Source organism: Pecten maximus, chromosome 13, assembly GCF_902652985.1.
Source record: "Pecten maximus chromosome 13, xPecMax1.1, whole genome shotgun sequence".
In the NCBI taxonomy this organism is placed as follows: domain Eukaryota; kingdom Metazoa; phylum Mollusca; class Bivalvia; order Pectinida; family Pectinidae; genus Pecten; species Pecten maximus.
In genome coordinates, this window is record NC_047027.1 from 7,898,638 (window position 1) to 7,922,829 (window position 24,192).

At 40.0% G+C, this 24,192-nt stretch overlaps 1 long non-coding RNA gene across 1 annotated transcript; it reads left to right on the top strand.

The window, feature by feature from the left end:
* Positions 1 to 715: 715 nt before the first annotated feature.
* LOC117341551 lies at positions 716 to 23,787 on the top strand. The gene is made up of 4 exons (XR_004535663.1): positions 716 to 951; positions 2,892 to 2,977; positions 22,036 to 22,463; positions 23,549 to 23,787. It is a non-coding gene; the product is annotated as an uncharacterized LOC117341551 (long non-coding RNA).
* Positions 23,788 to 24,192: the final 405 nt, after the last annotated feature.

The window sequence follows — 24,192 nt, forward strand, 5'->3', positions numbered from 1 at the left end:
AACGCTAAAGGTAAGTGTCAATGATGTGGGTTCAAATCTCACCAGGAGAAAGTTAAGAAATAAAATATTTGTCATGTATTTGTTATAACTTGCATAATAGGATGTCACAAATATGTGTAAATGAAATCTGCAAGTGGTGAAAGCACAGTGTGAAAAGAATAGAATTGGATAATGTTTTTAAAAATTTATTTATAGATTTTTTTTGATTTTTTATTTTTAACCCCAAAAAGACCAAGCCCCATTTTTTCTTGGTGCCCCTTAAAAAGAACCCTTTTCAGACACTTGACTAAAGTGAGAATGAACCATTTCTGGTGGGGGGTTCAAAAGAAACTCTTTCCGTCATAGAACGTTAAACAATACTAAAACAAACCAAAACTTCTTACACATTCCCACCCGTCCTAATATGACGCTGCCTTTTGGAGGAAGCTAAATCCCTTTAAACAGTGTTTGGTAAATAGTCAGTGCTCATAGCATGTGGTAAATCTCTTTATGTTGAGATAAGTCGTATGGTTTTGTCATTACTAGACTATTATGTCGTGTTAAGAAGCCTAGTCGTTCTTCACGAACTCGTCATTGTTCATTAATCAATGTTATTGCCCAATTAGCTTTGTCATACCATCTTACGAGGTACCTATAATCACCGTAATACGATTACAAAGGTCGCCGAGTGGCCACTCCAACAGCTGACCAAGTGCTCCCACAAATGATAATTGATGACATGTAATTCCCTGACGTACCAGCGGTCAGTCTATTGATTAAATACGTGTCATATTAGCGGCTGTGCTGACCGATCGGTTAGCTCCGTGTATCATGTCAATATGGATATTATCTAAACCAGACGGGAAACAGATGTGAGCTTCCCAGTACGATTGGAAAGGTTTCATTTTTGTATTATTTTACAACCTATCGACAGATACATCTTTTTTTACAATATCGACGAGGAATAAAAAGGTGAGTTCACTACATAAGTAGATTAATATCACCTTTACATATTAATCCAGTACCAATTCCGGCGCGGATCGCCCGCACAGCGCAGAAAAGACCAATTATGTTTTAAAAAATCATGCATTCATGGCCCTGATTGCTTGGTAATATTAAGGTTTATTTACTCAAAAGTATCATAATATGTAAATAAAATACATTCGGGTTACCCCGTGCAGGAGCGGGAAATAATATGCCTGCTGTATCTGACTGTCGTAAGAGGCGACTTATTGTAGGATTCCCTTCAGTGTCGGTGGCTGTTACTCTAGTGTCTTCTGGTCAGGGGACAGTGGAGACCCCTAAAATAAAGCCCGCTGTATCTCACTGTATGTTGATCGCAGGAGGCGACTAAAAGTGGGACCTCTTAAGAATCGCAGATTTTCTTCTTTGTCTTCTATTTAGGAGACATTGGAAACCCAAAAAATATATCTTCTATTCCCATTACAACACTCGGCATCTATTTTCCCCTTTCTTTCTTTAGTGCTCTGTCTTTCTTGTTTTCTTACTCTAGGTGTCTCCTTTACAACGGTCCTCATATGGCCCTGAAAAAAAAACTTTTTGGTAAATGTTTATTATACCAAAAATAAATACAAACACATTCTGAATTAATAAACCTTTGTTTATTCTCAACACGAACAATGTCATCATCAACAACAGAAAACATAATTTTGTACACACTACAATCACCTAACCACATGACAAAATAAGTATATCAAAAACAATAAGTTAACAGGTACATGTAATGTTTCATTGCTATCATGTTGTTTCTCTTTAGTATTTCATGAAGGTGCAGTCGGGATATTATCAGAAATTATCAGGGTTTTCATAAATACGGACCTATGCTACAGAAGTGCTCTCTTTCCTGTGCCTCTGTGATGTTTTTCTAGTCCATCTATTTTCTTGAAGACATATTTCCTTCCAGTGGAATTTGTAGTAGTTCTAAAGGTGTCTTTTTCATAGTCCCCAGATTCTTTCGGCCTCTTCTAAAGAGAAGCAGCATAATTTCAAACTATATTTTTTTGAAGGTCACACGGGGTACAAAACACTTTGCAGGCGTTACTTTTATATCGTCCTCTGAAATGGGACGGTGGTGTTCAATTTCGCCAACCCTTCATGCTTTACGCCAATTGAAACAGCCGTAACATCTTCACAATTTTGTCTAAAGTCGGCATTGTTTACAATGTCAATGTCTATTTTGTTTAATGCATCTGTTGAGGCCATATCTCATTATTTGAAGGGCGTTTTTTTCAAAGTAGTCAGTTTTTCGTGTCCCACAATGAAATTGTTTCAGCACTTCATCGAAATCGCTTCACGTAAACATTTGACAGCTGCTTTGGTACACATTTTTGTGTTTTGACATTTTTGTATCATTTTGTATGTCGTTGGTTTGCTTTGTCATATAACCCGCGATAATTTAGACCAGATACATCAACAGAGTCCGCACTGCTCGAAAAAGTCTGAAAAACACAAACATCTCAGATAGATCGAAATGGGTTTTAAAACCCAAAAACATCCCGGATAGATCGATAAAAGGCTAAAACATCGCAGTAAGGTAGCAGACCACAGACTGCCTGGCCATGGTTTTTTTTTTTTTTTTTTTGTTAAACATGATTAATTCTGTCTTTGAGATAGATATTTAATTTCAGATAGGTTTCAGAAAAAAAGTTGTGTAGAGAATTGTGTCATTTTGGGTTAAATATTACGATATTTTGCTCTCCTTTTTAGGTTTTTGAAGTCGTTACAAAGGTATTCAAGTCTGAAAAACCCAGTAAAATAAGTTAACTTATCCTTCAGAGCTGTATTAAAATTGCCAATGTTGTAAAGATTACAAATATATATGCTTCATTATATGTATGTGTAGGGTTAACTGGTTGTGTTTATATATCTAAAACATGTGCCTTTTTTTTCAGAATTGGACATTTTTACTGTACACTGGTACCTTAGCTGAGAGAAATCCGCAGAATATCGCGGCTACATCAACTAAATGCAAGATCTCGTGAGTGATGCAGAAAGTGTAGAAATCTAGAAAGAAAGCATTTAAACATGTGTGTAGTGTACGCCGACAGCATATACATGGTGTCCCCAAAATGCATCAAATGGTACTCTCGGCATAGAAATATAATTGTATTTGTACCCATCAGTTAACGGTAAACAGTGAGGAGGACTTGAATCCCAGATCAGTGCTAACACACCTACGCCCTCTGTTATAGTACATAGCTATTAATTGTTGGTATTATATACTCTCACAACATGCCGTTTAACGCTTCCTAGATATAAAAAAAAATATCAAATACATATAGCATTATGTTCCAATTATCTCTAGAAAACATGCTAGAGCCATAGATATCCATGTCTTTAACGTATGCTGCAGTATTCCTGACTTGTGGAGACCTCCATCTCTCGCCACGTTAACTTGACAATGGTTCCTTCATTAAAACGCTAACGTCACATTTGTGTTGCCTGGTGTGCCAAGAACACGACACAGCGATGGTTATTTGCCTCTTTGTCTTGGCTGTTGCAGCAATCAGTCGGTTCTAAAGCCCGTTATCACGCCGAGCATGCACCTTCGTGTTAAATTAACAAAGATAAACACAAACTAAACTGTTTAAAGACAACTCAGATTCGTTATCCGTATATACTGTTATAACAGTCGTGTCATCTGATTTACATAACTAGGTTTTAATGAACCGAGAGGGATCCCCATGTGTCGGTAATAAACATCTGAATTCGTCGCTCTAAAACTTGGGATTATGAAGCTAGATAGTTTAGTAGTAGTTTAATTATATATAAAACTTTATGATGAGAGTCAGTAGAAATATGAAAATAAGTAAAACATTTTTTTTAATGCAGCAGACCCCAGCCGCCCCACCATTTTCAACACACGCATGCATCTTGCACACACGGGAGGCCGTCCATAAATGACCTAAGCTGTTGATAGGACGTAAAACAATGAAATGTTCAAATGGTAAGCGCAAATATAAAGCGACTCCCTTGCAAATCTGAGTCTTAGTAAAGCTTGGCAATCCTTATATAGGTGACAGGAAACAGAATTGGTTATATGCTTCCTATTTAAATAAATAAGCATGGCTGTCAACAGGACGTTAAACCATACCAGACCAAACTAAAACTTACTTTAACAACAGTAATATTAATGGTCTGAGATTCATGAATATTGACGATAATTAACAGGAATAAAGTGTGAAGAAATGTTGTATTATTTGATATAACATTCGTTGTGGAAACGACGATTACAGGGTTTTCGTCAAATATGTTGCCCTTATAACATCTTCAGCTCGTTGATTCCCTCATAACTAGATAGTAGTGACGTCGAGTTTAATATCCTAAACAAACAAGACTTGTCGTGTATTTAAGTTTGTATCAGGTATGATTTAAGGCAACGGATACCATATCTCAAGTGTGTTACCGCTAGAGAGGGCTAATTGTAGGTGATCCGAACCAAACAAGAAACACCGAGTTCGGGTTTCTGTACTCTTCGAGTAATTGTAAAAATTAACAATCTTCATGGCAAATCAAAGTCAATTAAATACGATAGCTTAAATATTCAACCCGTAAAAGGGTTGGCTCTGACAAACGGCGGTGATTTATTGAAAGGTCGAATGTTTTGAAATCGTCAGTAATTAACGTGATGACAATGGTATCAATGGTGTCGTAAAGCGCCATTAAAATCGGCTACATTCGCCATGTCAATCTTGATCAAAGTAATGTCAGTACTCAAACTGGTTCAGGTCTTGTGTGGACAGTACTCAAAATGGTTCAGATCTAGTATGGACAGTACTCAAACCGGTTCATGTCTAGTGTGGACAGCACTCAAACTGGTTCAGATCTAGTGTGGACAGCACTTAAACTGGTTCAGATTTAGTGTGGACAGCACTCAAACTGGTCAAGCTCTAGTGTGGACAGTACCCAAACTGGTTCAGATCTAGTGTAGACAGTACTCAAACTGGTTCAGATTTAGTGTAGACAGTACTCAAACTGGTTCAGATCTAGTGTGGACAGCACTCAAACTGGTTCAGGTCTAGTGTAGACAGTACTCAAACTGGTTCAGGTCTAGTGTGGACAGTACTCAAACTGGTTCAGGTCTAGTGTGGACAGTACTCAAACTGGTTCAGGTCTAGTGTGGACAGTACTCAAACTGGTTCAGATCTAGTGTGGACAGTACTCAAACTGGTTCAGATCTAGTGTGGACAGTACTCAAACTGGTTCAGATCTAGTGTGGACAGTACTCAAACTGGTTCAGGTCTAGTGTGGACAGTACTCAAACTGGTCAAGCTCTAGTGTAGACAGTACTCAAACTGGTTCAGGTCTAGTGTGGACAGTACTCAAACTGGTTCAGGTCTAGTGTGGACAGTACTCAAACTGGTTCAGGTCTAGTGTGGACAGTACTCAAACTGGTTCAGGTCTAGTGTGGACAGTACTCAAACTGGTTCAGATCTAGTGTGGACAGTACTCAAACTGGTTCAGGTCTAGTGTGGACAGTACTCAAACTGGTTCAGGTCTAGTGTGGACAGTACTCAAACTGGTCAAGCTCTAGTGTGGACAGCACTCAAACTGGTTCAGATCTAGTGTGGACAGTACTCAAATTGGTTCAGATCTAGTGTAGACAGTACTCAAACTGGTTCAGGTCTAGTGTAGACAGTACTCAAACTGGTTCAGGTCTAGTGTAGACAGTACTCAAACTGGTTCAGATTTAGTGTAGACAGTACTCAAACTGATTCATGTCTAGTGTGGACAGTACCCAAACTGGTTCAGATCTAGTGTAGACAGTACTCAAACTGATTCATGTCTAGTGTGGACAGTACTCAAACTGGTTCATGTCTAGTGTGGACAGTACTCAAACTGGTTCATGTCTAGTGTGGACAGTACTCAAACTGGTTCAGGTCTAGTGTGGACAGCACTCAAACTGGTTCAGGTCTAGTGTGGACAGTACTCAAACTGGTTCAGATCTAGTGTGGACAGTACTCAAACTGGTTCAGATCTAGTGTGGACAGTACTCAAACTGGTTCATGTCTAGTGTGGACAGCACTTAAACTGGTTCATGTCTAGTGTGGACAGTACTCAAACTGGTTCAGGTCTAGTGTGGACAGTACTCAAACTGGTTCAGGTCTAGTGTGGACAGTACTCAAACTGGTTCAGGTCTAGTGTGGACAGCACTCAAACTGGTTCAGATCTAGTGTGGACAGTACTCAAACTGGTTCAGATCTAGTGTGGACAGTACTCAAACTGGTTTAGGTCTAGTGTGGACAGTACTCAAACTGGTTCAGGTCTAGTGTGGACAGTACTCAAACTGGTCAAGCTCTAGTGTGGACAGTACTCAAATTGGTTCAGGTCTAGTGTGGACAGCACTCAAACTGGTTCAGGTCTAGTGTAGACAGTACTCAAACTGGTTCAGGTCTAGTGTGGACAGTACTCAAACTGGTCAAGCTCTAGTGTGGACAGTACTCGAAAATGATGCAGGCCTGGTGTCGATAGTACTAAGAACTGGGTTAGACTTCATATCGCTTCAAGTGAAATCCTTGCTAATTATCAGTAGACAATTGGATGTCTGAATTGATTAGAGTTCAAACAAAGTTTTTTTTATAAAAAAAAACAACAACAAAAGCAGACCAATCAAGATCAGTATTGGCCAGTATTGGTCAGTGACTGTACACTAGCGTCATTACGATATATATATCAAACACTCTTACATAGTCGATAATCTAAGATTTTACGGCGAGTCTGAACATATTACCTCCCTTACATACACTGACACGAAACGATGTTTTATACAGAGAACGGTCACGCGATGAAATGATTTCCACAAGACTTCAAAGACACGTGTTTCTCTGCCGTGTGTTTAGAAAGTGATTTTATTTAATTTTCTTGGTCTAAACCGGATAAAATTTCGCCAGAAAGCAATTTACTAGGAGATTAAATCTTTCAAATCGGTAGCAGTGGTATTGATCCGGGAGGAAAACCTTTCAGTTTAAAAATAGAAGGCGATGAGAAACGAAATGTGTTCAATAACTGGATAGTGGTGTAATCACGACATACGTCACCACTTCCTGGGTACCGGGAATGACCAATGTGTTAGTAATCCTATGACGTAGGTTACTGATTTCCAAACAAAAATTGACAAATGTTTTTTTCGACCTTCATATATATCGGCCCTAATCTGAAGGCTTAAACCTATAAATGACCATTACTTCCCTAATGAGTGAAACAAATCTCTTGTTTTCAGATTCAGAAAAAGGTTCGATAGATACATAAAGTGGAAACTCACACTCAGCTGTATTCAAATTCCATGGAGAAATTGTTATTGGTCCTGAAAGACCGGATGATATTGGAATTAATTCGAGCGTTCTCCAAAATGGAGAATTGGTAAAGTTGACCAGGTTTTTGCTTAACATTGGATTGTGTAATGATATGTAATATTGAATCTAATAAACAAGATCAATACGTTGATATGCCACTAGCCGGAAGCCGTAAGGCTCGTGTCCAAACAAATGATTGAACTCGTTAAGTTCATTTTATGTATTATTCTACAACGTCGAACGGGAGTTTCTATAACTTAAATCTGTTAACATCAACAAAAGGTTGAACTTTCACATTTTACAATTTTTTGTTTGATGTTCTTTCGTTGTACACCGTACCAAGGCGTAAATTATGACCAATCTGAATCCGGTCAAGGCCAGTTTCTGACACAGGGTCATTGATCGGTAGTGGGGTCCATCGAGTGGGATTCGTTGTCTTCAAATCGGCTCCGATCGTTTTGCCCCTTTGACATTAAAAGTTTGCCAGAAACAAATTAAAATTTGTTAAATGAAGTTTAAAATCAATTGGTGGTAGCGATAAGGCCTCTTTCAAGGCTCTAACGACGTTGTACCACCACTGTTCAGATGAAAATGTGGTGGACATGATAGATATAAATAAAATGGTTAGATGAGACATAGTGATATAAGGTGGAGACTGATAGCGGAATCATTCTCGGACGGAAGGTCATAAACAAACACAAAAATGCCAACATGCGATGGAACATGTATTCCAACTAACAATCGATAAGATGAGGGGAAAGTATGAACAAGATGTAGAACTGCATGGAGACTGCTGAAAAAGTCGAGAGAAATTAGACTAGGTATTGTCGTAGGGTAAGCGTCCGTCTCGTCGGCGATATTCCCTATAAAATCTAACTTAGATATGATCAGGTCACATCCTTACAAAGAGTTTGGTCAACACTGGATTAAGGAAAATCCTCAAAATGAATTACAAACAAATGTTGGTAAAATATGGATTAAGTCTTATCCTCAAAACGAGCGAGATTAAATCCGGACTAAGTCACATCTTCAAAATTAGACATATCAGAGAGCATCGGTTACATCTGACGTCATAACATTAACGCAAAAGAAGAAATAAAATACACCCATCAAGATCATATAACTTTCATTTATTTATTCATTTATTATCTTCTGCATCAATCATTTTACAGTGTTTACATAAACATACTGCAATTCATATTTTCAACATCTGCATAAACATTGGAATATAAAGTTTTAAAACATTGTACGATAAAAGTACTGAATAAAAAAAAAGACAGACTTCTTTCTATGAATATCCATTCAAGGGAATCAAATGCTTACTCGAAATCCAACATTAGTAAAATACCTAGCAGGTCATTATCTAATGTATAATTCGTGTACACTCACCAATATATCGACCTTTCTCGAAATCCAACATTACTCAAATACCTAGCAGGCCATTATCTGAAGATTTTCTAATGATATCATCTTCTACACTCACCAATATATCGACCTTTTTCGGAATCCGCTTGACTTTAACTGATAACATATGATAAATAAGGTTTAATTCTATAAGCAATACAAGCAGCAGCATTTTTTTATAATCAACATTCAATGAAGTAATTGGTCTCTAATTATTCTATATAAAGTTTTGATTTCCCTTTTTTGGTATACATTATTATCGCCTTGATTATGCAAGTCGATCCTAAAAACAGCATACTGGGACTTACCATTGCTTATGTACTTCAAGGCTTTCAAACATTACCCTTAAAGGACCAATCATGGAGAAACATTGTTCAGATGTTCACATAATAATAAAAGGATTGTCATTATTAAAGAAAGTTTCTTGATGAACTGCATCAAATACAGTACACTTTGTATTATAAAAGTTTAAATAGAAAAGTGTCATTCCTTTAAAATATACTTCAAATCTTTTACCTCCCTGCTATTTTCTTTCATAAGAATGTGGTATCATTTTCTGTATACTGTCGCTGTTCTCAATTACACAAATAGTTGGTGCTTTTTTATCCACTGGATTGTTGACCGAGAGATATTTGTATCCTTTCATGTCTTTGATTTACTCTCAGTATCGGATATTTCTTGTCCCATACCTGTATCATCATCAGTATGATACATATTATATAAGTTTCTTAAATTATCTTAGTTGTCAATTGTTTTCCTGTTTAACTGGAAATATTAATTGTCTTTCTTATAACTAGCTTGAATGGTCTCCACAGTAGCTGGCCATCAATGCCGTGTAATGCATTTTCCGTACTTGTCTAATTATCTATTCTATTAGAACAAAACCTATTATTACTGCCCTTAGCTGTTAATAGGACGTTAAATAAAATAAACCAAACCAAACCAATCCTATTAAATTTTCATGTTCCCCGACAACGTTCTTGGTTATAAATTCTAAAGCAATAGAAACAGGTGAAGGATCTGATTTACTGTAGGTAATATCCATATCTGCTTTTTGTATGTAGTATTAATCCTATAATACTAAGAAATTATCTACGCGACTTTTTTACCATTAGGGCCAAACCAGGTGTATTGTCGGGCATTATCGTTTAAGTTTTTCCAAACAGTAATCAAACCTAAGTTGTTTATCAAGCCATGAATCGTATTATTGGCTCCAATATCATTACGATTACGGCAATTAACAGAGTGAATGTTGTAGTCTGCAAGAAACATTCCCACCCCATCCAATAAGTATTGTATCATATCAAATACCTTCAATCTTGTGTAGATTAGTGAAGCAAATTCTGGTGTGTCAACGTCTGGACCATATATGTACACCACATAAAATTAATTTTATATCATGTACCATTATATTCACATGTAAAAACGTTTGGATCTTAATATTCACTTTCAAATTTAAAATCAAACGATTTTTTTCAGAAGTATAGTAACTCCCATACTGCAGTTTTAGATATAAAAGAAGCAAAAATAATGTCACCTCCACATTCATTTCTCCATTATTGTTCTATTTTTGAATCAATATGCCTGTCAATCAAAATAGACATATAATACATGGATCGACACCGATGGAAAATTTCTTGTCCATTAAATAGCATCATTTGCTAGACCCCGGCAGTTCAAGCTACCAATTTTCATTCTACCCATATTCTCCTATGGATTATTTCATAGATGTGAACATATGAACAATGACCAGCAAAAAAGACACATTTTAGAAAAAAAAAAACAGTACCCGTTCTCTGTTCCCCGTTGTACCACTCCCCGTTCTCTGTTCCCCGTTGAACCAATCCCCGTTCTCTGTTCCCCGTTCTCTGTTCCCGTTGTACCACTCCTCGTTCCCTTTTCCCCGTTGTACCACTCCCCGTTCCCTGTTCCCCGTTGTACCACTCCCCGTTCCCTGTTCCCCGTTGTACCACTCCCCGTTCTCTGTTCCCCGTTGTACCACTCCCCGTTCCCTGTTCCCCGTTGTACCACTCCCCGTTCTCTGTTCCCCGTTGTACCACTCCCCGTTCTCTATTCCCCGTTGTACCACTCCCCGTTCCCTGTTCCCCGTTGTACCACTCCCCGTTCTCTGTTCCCCGTTGTACCACTCCCCGTTCCCTGTTCCCCGTTGTACCACTCCCCGTTCTCTGTTCCCCGTTGTACCACTCCCCGTTCTCTGTTCCCCGTTGTACCACTCCCCGTTCTCTGTTCCCCGTTGTACCACTCCCCGTTCTCTGTTCCCCGTTGTACCACTCCCCGTTCCCTGTTCCCCGTTGTACCACTCCCCGTTCCCTGTTCCCCGTTGTACCACTCCCCGTTCTCTGTTCCCCGTTGTACCACTCCCCGTTCTCTATTCCCCGTTGTACCACTCCCCGTTCTCTATTCCCCGTTGTACCACTCCCCGTTCTCTGTTCCCCGTTGTACCACTCCCCGTTCTCTGTTCCCCGTTGTACCAATCCCCGTTCCCTGTTCCCCGTTGTACCACTCCCCGTTCTCTGTTCCCCGTTGTACCACTCCCCGTTCCCTGTTCCCCGTTGTACCACTCCCCGTTCTCTGTTCCCCGTTGTACCACTCCCCGTTCCCTGTTCCCCGTTGTACCACTCCCCGTTCTCTGTTCCCCGTTGTACCACTCCCCGTTCTCTATTCCCCGTTGTACCACTCCCCGTTCTCTGTTCCCCGTTGTACCACTCCCCGTTCTCTGTTCCCCGTTGTACCACTCCCCGTTCTCTGTTCCCCGTTGTACCACTCCCCGTTCCCTGTTCCCCGTTGTACCACTCCCCGTTCTCTGTTCCCCGTTGTACCAATCCCCGTTCCCTGTTCCCCGTTGTACCACTCCCCGTTCTCTGTTCCCCGTTGTACCAATCCCCGTTCTCTGTTCCCCGTTGTACCAATCCCCGTTCCCTGTTCCCCGTTGTACCACTCCCCGTTCTCTGTTCCCCGTTGTACCACTCCCCGTTCCCTGTTCCCCGTTGTACCACTCCCCGTTCTCTGTTCCCCGTTGTACCACTCCCCGTTCCCTGTTCCCCGTTGTACCACTCCCCGTTCTCTGTTCCCCGTTGTACCACTCCCCGTTCTCTATTCCCCGTTGTACCACTCCCCGTTCTCTGTTCCCCGTTGTACCACTCCCCGTTCTCTGTTCCCCGTTGTACCACTCCCCGTTCTCTGTTCCCCGTTGTACCACTCCCCGTTCCCTGTTCCCCGTTGTACCACTCCCCGTTCTCTGTTCCCCGTTGTACCACTCCCCGTTCTCTGTTCCCCGTTGTACCACTCCCCGCTCCCTGTTCCCCGTTGTACCACTCCCCGTTCCCTGTTCCCCGTTGTACCACTCCCCGTTCTCTGTTCCCCGTTGTACCACTCCCCGTTCCCTGTTCCCCGTTGTACCACTCCCCGTTCCCTGTTCCCCGTTGTACCACTCCCCGTTCCCTGTTCCCCGTTGTACCACTCCCCGCTCCCTTTTCCCCGTTGTACCACTCCCCGTTCTCTGTTCCCCGTTGTACCACTCCCCGTTCTCTGTTCCCCGTTGTACCACTCCCCGTTCTCTGTTCCCCGTTGTACCACTCCCCGTTCCCTGTTCCCCGTTGTACCACTCCCCGTTCTCTGTTCCCCGTTGTACCACTCCCCTTTCTCTGTTCCCCGTTGTACCACTCCCCGTTCTCTGTTCCCCGTTGTACCACTCCCCGTTCTCTGTTCCCCGTTGTACCACTCCCCGTTCTCTGTTCCCCGTTGTACCACTCCCCGTTCCCTGTTCCCCGTTGTACCACTCCCCGTTCTCTGTTCCCCGTTGTACCACTCCCCGTTCCCTGTTCCCCGTTGTACCAATCCCCGTTCCCTGTTCCCCGTTGTACCACTCCCCTTTCTCTGTTCCCCGTTGTACCACTCCCCGTTCCCTGTTCCCCGTTGTACCACTCCCCGTTCTCTGTTCCCCGTTGTACCACTCCCCTTTCTCTGTTCCCCGTTGTACCACTCCCCGTTCTCTGTTCCCCGTTGTACCACTCCCCGTTCTCTGTTCCCCGTTGTACCACTCCCCGTTCTCTGTTCCCCGTTGTACCACTCCCCGTTCTCTGTTCCCCGTTGTACCACTCCCCGTTCTCTGTTCCCCGTTGTACCACTCCCCTTTCTCTGTTCCCCGTTGTACCACTCCCCTTTCTCTGTTCCCCGTTGTACCACTCCCCTTTCTCTGTTCCCCGTTGTACCACTCCCCGCTCCCTGTTCCCCGTTGTACCACTCCCCGTTCTCTGTTCCCCGTTGTACCACTCCCCGTTCCCTGTTCCCCGTTGTACCACTCCCCGTTCTCTGTTCCCCGTTGTACCACTCCCCGTTCTCTGTTCCCCGTTGTACCACTACCCGTTCCCTGTTCCCCGTTGTACCACTCCCCGCTCCCTGTTCCCCGTTGTACCACTCCCCGTTCTCTGTTCCCCGTTGTACCACTCCCCGTTCTCTGTTCCCCGTTGTACCACTCCCCGTTCCCTGTTCCCCGTTGTACCACTATCCGTTCCCTGTTCCCCGTTGTACCACTCCCCGTTCTCTGTTCCCCGTTGTACCACTCCCCGTTCTCTGTTCCCCGTTGTACCACTCCCCGTTCTCTGTTCCCCGTTGTACCACTCCCCGTTCTCTGTTCCCCGTTGTACCACTCCCCGTTCTCTGTTCCCCGTTGTACCACTCCCCGTTCTCTGTTCCCCGTTGTACCACTCCCCGTTCTCTGTTCCCCGTTGTACCACTCCCCGTTCTCTGTTCCCCGTTGTACCACTCCCCGTTCCCTGTTCCCCGTTGTACCACTCCCCGTTCTCTGTTCCCCGTTGTACCACTCCCCGTTCTCTGTTCCCCGTTGTACCACTCCCCGTTCTCTGTTCCCCGTTGTACCACTCCCCGTTCTCTGTTCCCCGTTGTACCACTCCCCGTTCTCTGTTCCCCGTTGTACCACTCCCCGTTCTCTGTTCCCCGTTGTACCACTCCCCGTTCCCTGTTCCCCGTTGTACCACTCCCCGTTCTCTGTTCCCCGTTGTACCACTCCCCGTTCTCTGTTCCCCGTTGTACCACTCCCCGTTCTCTGTTCCCCGTGTACCACTCCCCGTTCTCTGTTCCCCGTTGTACCACTCCCCGTTATCTGTTCCCGTTGTACACTCCCCGTTCTCTGTTCCCCGTTGTACCACTATCCGTTCTCCTTTTCCCCGTGTACCACTCCCCGTTCTCTGTTCCCCGGTTGTACCACTCCCCGTTCTCTGTTCCCCGTTGTACCACTCCCCGTTCTCTGTTCCCCGTTGTACCACTCCCCGTTCTCTGTTCCCCGTTGTACCACTCCCCGTTCCCTGTTCCCCGTTCCCTGTTCCCCGTTGTACCACTCCCCTTTCTCTGTTCCCCGTTGTACCACTCCCCGTTCTCTGTTCCCCCGTTGTACCACTCCCCGTTCTCTGTTCCCCGTTGTACCACTCCCCCGTTCCCTGTTCCCCGTTGTACCACTCCCCGTTCTCTGTTCCCCGTTGTACCACTCCCCGTTCCCTGTTCCCCGTTGTACCACTCCCCGTTCTCTGTTCCCCGTTGTACCAATCCCCTCCACTTATTCTCAAAATCTCCAACCAGTGTAAAAAGCCAAGACAAATAAATTAAGTGATACCCCGGTTATAACGTTTCTTGGAAACATCACTTCAATATCAACACCTATGATAATGTCTACAGTTCCAATATGCGGGCACAATTCTACCTTGATTTGAATTTTATCTAATAACAATTTGGGTGGGTAAAAATTCCCTTACATTGGAGATTATTGATACTATTTTATTTTTTTTACACTTTCTCAAAAGACAAAGGGCACACATAGCATTGAATACCCGCTCAATTGTCCTCAGTTATAGTTAACATTTTTTATTATGATAACCTCCATAATGAATAATGACAATGTCACCAACGACTGTTATAGGCAAACAAAACAGCCGTGAAAACAGCATCTCCCCTAATTAGGTCACAACTTTAAAGACATCAAAATTATGTCCAAATAAGGATTAATTAGCTTCACACATTATAATCTAAAACGGGGCACGTGGCGCGTGAATGACACGTTTAGAGAGTATGATACACTCGCTCTAGGAATGATCACAATAAATACCAGAAGTGAGGGGAGAAAATTATCACGTGTGTCCATTTGTCTAAATAAGGTCGCTTAACCTTGGTCATGACCTCTGTCTGTTATTACCACGGGGTACTGGTTAGCTTTACAGTCGAAATCCTAAGGTACGCGTCTCCATGTTGTTTATACCTCTAGATACAATAGCAGTGAGTTTTAATTACTCTATAACGTGATTTCGATGAAAACTTATTTTGACATCGTTTCTCCGTAGTTGTTTAGAATATTTGATTATCTACATGCAATTGCCCTTTACCATCAATATGATGGTTGAGCAACCAGTTCGTTCAAAATAAATGCTATTTTAATGTTAAGATCTTAATCATTTGGGTTATTAGTTTAATTAATTGCATTTTCATTCTTTTTTCTGCCTTGTCTTTTTTCTGGTATTGTTCGGCTCTAAATGACCCCATCTGTTGAGTGGACGTAAAACATTACAAAAACAAAGGAAATACTTTCTACAGATGTAAATCATTCATATATTGACGCAAAGATTGACCGATAATGTCGTAGAGGCCAGAGACGGACACAAGTATGACAAATGGTTTAACGTTAACTAGACGTGAACAATGACGGAGTAAATCGAGACAATTATTTGGTGGTGTCGAGTGAACACAAGGCATGTCCATTAGAGTGGTCAGTCTCTCCTACGTGTCCTTTTGGGAACAATTAGTGAGAAAACAATTACCGAGACGGTGGTAAACATTCCCTGTTTTTACTCTAACATAATATAAACCGCTCGGAGACATAATGTCCGCATCTAATTCTGATGGAGTGGACATGGCCTGTCACACCGTGAAATATAGTCCGCTCAAAATCGTATTCACACGTGAAATATGCCCCATGTCTTCGCCTAATGATTTATAATGAAGCAAGTAATTAATCACGAAAACTTGATAAGAATGGGCAATAGGATAACAAACGTGTCAATTAGACGCCAAATATATAAATATCGTTATCACAGTAGTCTTACTTCTTATTGACAGAATGACTTTACCAGCTCTAGTATCATCTCCAAGAGACTGAAGTATGACACAATACTTAATTCATTAATTCCTAACTATTTTCAACTTGACAAACACGTTAATGATATCAGTATAACATCCTGGAGGGATGTCTTGTCGTTGTGCCTTCTGACATGATATTTCAGTGGAATGGTGCTAGACAAGTATTCAAATTATTTTAATGAGTTTATATTATATTAATTGGACGTTTAATGATACCATCAATATCTTTACTTGTCAAATGAATTATTAATGGAAACACAGCCCCCTCCCCACCCAATTAAAAAGACGAAGATGTGAAATGTTCACGCACGCCTAACGACAAACTTGACAAGGCGGTATTAGGCCGTCCTCGACCTCAACTAATTTGTTTTCTAATGTGTGGTATATCTTTTAATTTTGTAATTACAGAAGAATTTATCGGTTTTTAATTATTTTCAATGATAATAAAACCTATTTCGCAAATTAAGAAGAAAAAGTTATTTTTATTATGTTTATATTATCAAGAACCTTATAAAACGTTTTTAAATAAAGTAGGTTGAAATGGATAAATAATTCAATAATGATGAAATATATTTGGCAGTATTAAGAAAAAAGTAATACGTCTGTTATCAGAAAAAAGGCAATCTTGATCGCCGGAAATGATTGTTTAGATGGATTTACTGGTAAAGTATGTACGTCCTATTACCCGTCCCCTATATAGGTAGTTTCTGGGTAGTTGGTCGCTTTCCTAGTGTTTATTTCCTCCAGAACAATGCAATTTCCTGGTGTTTGTTTTTTATTGTAATTTCCCACGTATCCAATTCTATATAAATGGTCCGTTATTGCTACTTGGGCCTATCATCTGTATCAGTACATATCCCATCCCTCCTCATTTTATGACTTCCGGTGTTCTAGTGACCGTAACATTTCGTTCATCAGGATTGGCTACATCAGCCGGAATAAACGTTCAATATTATCCATGATTGTTCTGGAATTCAATCGGCGTTGAAGTTTTGCGCTGATTAATATTTGGGTCAAACTGTACTCTCCATTCATAAACCCAACCACAGAATACAAAATAGACGTTTTCATGGGACCTGGCCAACAAGGAAGCGGGCTGAAGTTAGTAGCGGATTCGTTATTCGTTATTGGGGATTCGAATAACGAATCCGCTGCTAACTTCAGGCCGCTCAGCAAGGAAACGTAAAATTACAGTTCAAAGTTCAAAAGACAAATCAAAAGGTCATGGTACAGATGCCGTAGACACAAGGTAAGGGGTCAAATGTCATTAAGAGGGATACTGTACATCCAATCAATCACTCTTCATATTTCCCTTAAAAACTTTTTAATCATAATTTTGGTCATCCAGTCGATACCGTATGCCTTCTCCTTTGTATAATTCTCGATCGTTCTCGAATGATGAGAGATTTCCAAATAGATAAAACGTCAATATAAACGTTTAATGATGATAAATTTGGAATATATTGCGCGAAAAAAACGTGAATGCCGAAATTCGGCGACCGAAGAGTAGAATAACCACAGGAGGAAAATTATAACAGTAACTCTACATTGTATTAAAAACATCAAAAAAAAGTAATCCTAAAATTAAGCATGCAGCTTCCATAGACGTGAGAAATTCTAACAATGTAACAAATGCATGTTCATAGACGTGAGAAATTATAACAATTTATCAATACCATGTCCATAGATGTGAAAAATTATAACAATACCATGTCCATAGACGTGAGACATTATAACAATACCATGACCATAGACGTGAGACATTATAACAATACCATGCCCATAGACGTGTGACATTATAACAATACCATGTCCATAGACGTGAGACATTATAACAATACCAATACCATGTCCATAGACGTGAGATATTATAACAATACCATGCCCATAGACGTGAGACATTATAACAATACCATGTCCATAGACGTGAGACATTATAACAATACCATGTCCATAGACGTGAGAAATTATAACAATACCATGTCCATAGACGTGAGACATTATAACAATACCATGTCCATAGACGTGAGACATTATAACAATACCATGTCCATAGACGTCAGACATTATAACAATACCAATACCATGTCCATAGACGTGAGACATTATAACAATAACAATACCATGTCCATAGACGTGAGACATTATAACAATACCATGTCTCTAGACGTAAGACATTATAACAATACCAATACCATGTCCATAGACGTGAGACATTATAACAATAACAATACCATGTCCGTAGACGTGAGACATTATAACAATAACAATACCTTGTCCATAGACGTGAGACATTATAACAATACCATGTCCATAGACGTGAGACATTATAACAATACCAATACCATGTCCATAGACGTGAGACATTATAACAATACCATGTCCATAGACGTGAGACATTATAACAATACCATGTCCATAGACGTGAGACATTATAACAATACCAATACCATGTCCATAGACGTGAGACATTATAACAATAACAATACCATGTCCGTAGACGTGAGACATTATAATAATAACACTACCTTGTCCATAGACGTGAGACATTATAACAATGACAATACCATGTCCGTAGACGTGAGACATTATAACAATAACAATACCATGTCCATAGACGTGAGACATTATAACAATATCATGTCCATAGACGTGAGACATTATAACAATAACAATATCATGTCCATAGACGTGAGACATTATAACAATAACAGAACCATGTCCATAGACGTGAGACATTATAACGGTAACAATACCATGTCCATAGACGTGAGACATTATAACAATAACAATACCATGTCCATAGACGTGAGACATTATAACAATAACAATACCATGTCCATAGACGTCAGACATTATAACAATAACAATACCATATCCGTAGACGTGAGACATTATAACAATAACAATACCATGTCCATAGACGTGAGACATTATAACAATACCATGTCCATAGACGTGAGACATTATAACAATACCAATACCATGTCCATAGACGTGAGACATTATAACAACACCATGTCCATACACGTGAGACATTATAACAATAACAATACCATGTCCATAGACGTGAGAAATTAAAACAATAACAATGCCATGTCCATAGACGTGAGACATTATAACAATAACAATACCATATCCGTAGACGTGAGACATTATAACAATAACAATACCATGTCCATAGACGTGAGACATTATAACAATAACAATACCATGTCCATAGACGTGAGACATTATAACAATAACAATACCATGTCCATAGACGTGAGACATTATAACAATAACAATACCATGTCCATAGACGTGAGACATTATAACAATAACAATACCATGTCCATAGACGTGAGACATTATAACAATACCATGTCCATAGACGTGAGACATTATAACACACCATGTCCATAGACGTGAGACATTATAACAATAACAATACCATGTCCATAGACGTGAGACATTATAACAATACCATGTCCATACACGTGAGACATTATAACAATACCATGTCCATAGACGTCAGACATTATAACAATACCAATACCATGTCCATAGACGTGAGACATTATAACAATACCATGTCCATAGACGTGAGACATTATAACAATACCATGTCCATAGACGTGAGAAATTAAAACAATAACAATACCATGTCCATAGACGTGAGAAATCATAACAATAACAATACCATGTCCATAGACGTGAGACATTATAACGGTAACAATACCATGTCCATAGACGTGAGACATTATAACAATAACAATACCATGTCCATAGGCGTGAGACATTATAACAATAACAATACCATGTCCATAGACGTGAGACATTATAACAATAACAATACCATGTCCATAGACGTCAGACATTATAACAATAACAATACCATGTCCATAGACCTGAGACATTATAACACTGTAACAATACCATGTCCATAGACGTGAGATATTATAACGATACCATGTCCATAGACGTGAGACATTATAACAATAACAATACCATGTCCATAGACGTGAGACATTATAACAATACCATGTCCATAGACGTGAGACATTATAACAATAACAATACCATGTCCATAGACGTGAGACATTATAACAATAACAATACCATGTCCATAGACGTCAGACATTATAACAATAACAATACCATGTCCATAGACCTGAGACATTATAACGGTATTCTGTTTTGCATTGCATAGTAATGTGATTGTTCAATGACAAATTGAAAATAAATCAAATCTAACAAAAATTGACAGTTTTGAGATGATACAAAAATAAAAGCTGGCATGACCAGAATAGGCTACTATCATCTTACAAACCCAGCCACTGATCCAATTTGTCTTATTTTATTATGATCTAGGATATCGTAATAACGTGTCACTGACAATTTCTCATTCTCAATGGCTAATATCTCGTGACCACTTATATTTCGAAAATTTGTAAAAACTTTTAAACCACAATTTGAGGCTCTCGAGAACATAGTCATGTATGTAGTTTTGATTATTTCATATCTATTCTCGGCAAGACGTCAGTTTTTATTTTAATAAGATGAAACGCGTGGCAAAACATGCATATGTTTTTTTTATTTTCCGTGAAATGTCTGTAATTAGAGTCGGCCAGAATTACCCCGTCGATGGCCTTATAGTCACGTGTGATTAACGACGGCTTTGATAATTTGTGATATCTAATCCATTAGACCGTGTGCTCAGGCCGTCTAAAACCATCCTCGGGGACACGATTCCGTAAATAATATTCTAGAATTTAATGGACTGCTGATTTTAAACTAGAATATCAAAAGATTAGAATTGTTCTTATTTCCTATGGGTGAAATAACGCCGAAGCCTGGCTCGGATGTAATAATCGGTTTGATATGTCATGTTAATAATTTTCGTCATTAATTTGTTTTAAATTCTCTTCTGTACACCATCAGCATCATAACAATTGTGAAAGAATCTATAAACAACGATGTCTTCACACCAGTATTTGTACACGGCAGAACGGTCACTTATTCTCAACGTTACCGGCAAAATCCAATCAGAGTTAATGGGTTATTTATACCTGTGGACTATATTCTCGTCCACCTGTGTCGGTACTGATAGCGACAACAATACCTCCACAGTTGATGTCAAATTCGTGAAGCGACTGGACGAAAAACCGAAAGTTAATTAAGATTTTCAATAAGTTGGGACGAACGACGAGTTCCTGAATTACAATGTAGTTTTTATGTGTCTTCAATATTCCCATATTGGGGAAATAAGACAAAGGTTGCATGGGGTAAACCAATCGATGAAGTTCATATCAGTTCTTATTTGTAATTTATTTGAAATTGAATAAAATTAAATATACTTAGAAATGCGAAGCCAAAAGTAACAGAGTAACGCGGTATAAGGTGAACCAAGCACACCCGGAAAATCCAAAACAAGGCTAACAGCCAATCAGATGGTCGGATTTATATCACGTGTCAAAACTGGATTTTTTACAAGGTGAAAGTCTAGTGTTCGGAATTTCGTTGTCCCACCATCCCACCCTTTATTGAATTAATTTCTGTGGTTTTGTGTTCGCGTATTTTGTGCTCCATCTTTTCTAAGGTCAAACATCAAGTCGTGATCTGTTTGCCGTCATGGAGATGTATAACATAAATATACATATCAATTCACGCAAAAAGTCACTCCAACATAACAGTCACCTTATGGCTAAAGAAATTAGCCAATGAAAATTGACGGTACATCACGTGCATGATGATAGCAACAAATCTAGGTCATACATCAAATTTGATGTAATTAAACTGTCGGATAACCATTTTGGTAGTAATACTGTTATACGCTCTGTAACTAATCATGTGATCTAGATCTGATGGGCATGTGTCATCAGATGCAGAAATCAGTATCAATTCACGAGGATTGCTAATTTACATGGTGATACCAGGTATTTATTTGAACTGCATGGTTTCAATATTCAGTGGTAATAAGTGGTTTTTAAGGCAAGTTAATCCTGCTTTGACCTGGAAAATCTCGATCATAAATTTGTATGACAAGTGATTACGTCTTTAAGGAGGAGCAGGAGGAGGGAGACAGCGCGACGTCAGTGCAGAATTTAATAGTAGTAACATAATGATTTGGCTAATGACAATGGAATACGTTATGAACATCATCAATCTGTTTTGTTTTTTTTCTGCTTTTTAGGGGTTTAATGACATCACAACAGCCTGGGTCATATGAGGACGGATGTCGAGGAGACACCTAGAGCAAAAAACAAAGCACAGAAAGACAGAATAGTGATGAAAGAAAGGTTTGTTTTGTTTTAAGTGGATAAAGGTCCTCACAAAATCAAGGGTCATATGAGGACGGGAGTCAGGGAGACAGCTAAGGTGTTTTGTTTTTCCTAAGATCCCGAGTTTTATGATAGGAGCAGAAGATCTATTTTGGTAACTTCAATGTCCCCTAAATAGAGGACCCGTAAGGAAATTCATGATTCTTCAAGGGACTAACTTTTTAGCCGCCTTCTACTGTTAACATGCAGTCGGATATAACAGACCTTATTCTAGGTGTTTCAAGTTTCTCTCAACAGAAGACAAAGGAGAAACCAACCCGACTAAGCATGGGGCCTCACGGTAAGTCGCGTATTTGGTCAGCACAGGAGTAGAAGACTACTGGTATTTACCAAATGGACAATATAGTCGGAAACTCTGTTGTTGATCAAACTCTTGTCTCTCTCCTGAGTAGTAAACGAGTACTAATATATATTTAATAATGATATGTAACATATCGTGAAGAAAACACATAAGACTATCATTATATATTATTCACAAATACTCTTTCTATATATATATATATGTCAAGTAGTAATATAACGACAGTACAGACAAGTAAATTGTCGAATTTTCGAGGCAATCTGCCCCTTTATCAGGACACAGGTAAATTACATACGATCACATATACGATTACATAACATGGAACAGTTACACAAATATAGTAGGTATAAACAACAACAACAACAACAAATATCGGAATGTTGTAAAAACGACCCCCCACCCCCCCCACCCCCCTCGGCCGATACTTCTTTCGCCGAGGGCCTATTGTGATTAAGTAGGAAACATCTTAGTTGGTGTACTATACTTTCCATTTTAAACCTTGTTATACAAGGTGTTGTTTTTCATCCTGCTACATTCGGTGTTGTTTTTCATCCTGCTACATTCGGTGTTGTTTTTCATCCTGCTACATTCGGTGTTGTTTTTCATCCTGCTACATTCGGTGTTGTTTTTCATCCTGCCACACGCGGTGTTGTTTTTCATCCTGCTACATTCGGTGTTGTTTTTCATCCTGCTACACGCGGTGTTGTTTTTCATCCTGCTACACGCGGTGTTGTTTTTCATCCTGCTACACTAGATGTTGTTTATCATCCTGTCACAATTTTTTTCCCTTGCTACATTAGATGTTGACATGTTGATTTCCCCTGAGACGGTACTGAATTGAGTGACAATGTTGACCGTTGATACCGCGGTCTAAGACTTTGGCGCCGTCAGTAGTAGTGGTACAATAACGATAACATGTTCCTCGTGTTATCATTCCGACATTTTCATGGCAACCCATCAATCACTTGTTTATTTTAAAATAAATGTTTTCCCGATAAAATATTTTTCAAAATCAAAAACGTTATCCATCATTTTTATCTTTTATTGTCATATTCTTATTTCAGTGTTGAAGCTGAGGTCGAATGTGTTTCCGTCTACGATGAACTCCCGATATATCCCTGATGGTTTTATTATCCTCGGCGATGATCTATCGACAGATAATGTTGTCGCCTGGCATGTTGACAGCGTTCGAGATTTTACGAGACTCTGCGAGACTTCCACATTATATACTTTTTTTGACACGACAAGCTATAAACGAAAACATCGATGTGCATGCAAATATAGAGATAAAAGTTACATCTTGCGGATTGTTTTTATTTACTTTGAGTTTAGTTTTGTATTGTGAGGGGATTATCTGAAAATGGGGCTATCGGTCGGTATCAGAATCGCAGAAAGTAAAACAATATAAATGTGTATTATGATCGTCTACACTTTCGTATATGAACATTTGATTTTATTTTAATAGTTTTTGCTATTTCATCCCCAGAATATCAGCTGTGTCGTACGTTACCATCATCATGTACACGTTACTATGTTTTTGGATTTCTTAAATTGATTATGAAATTTCCGGACGGAGAACATATTGAACGTTTTCAAAATTAAAATGAAAAAAAAAAGTATACCGGAAAACATTCGCACATACAAAATTCCTAGAAACTTTCTTAACTAAATTAATACAATAGTTTCCACAGTCGACGGATAGATTATA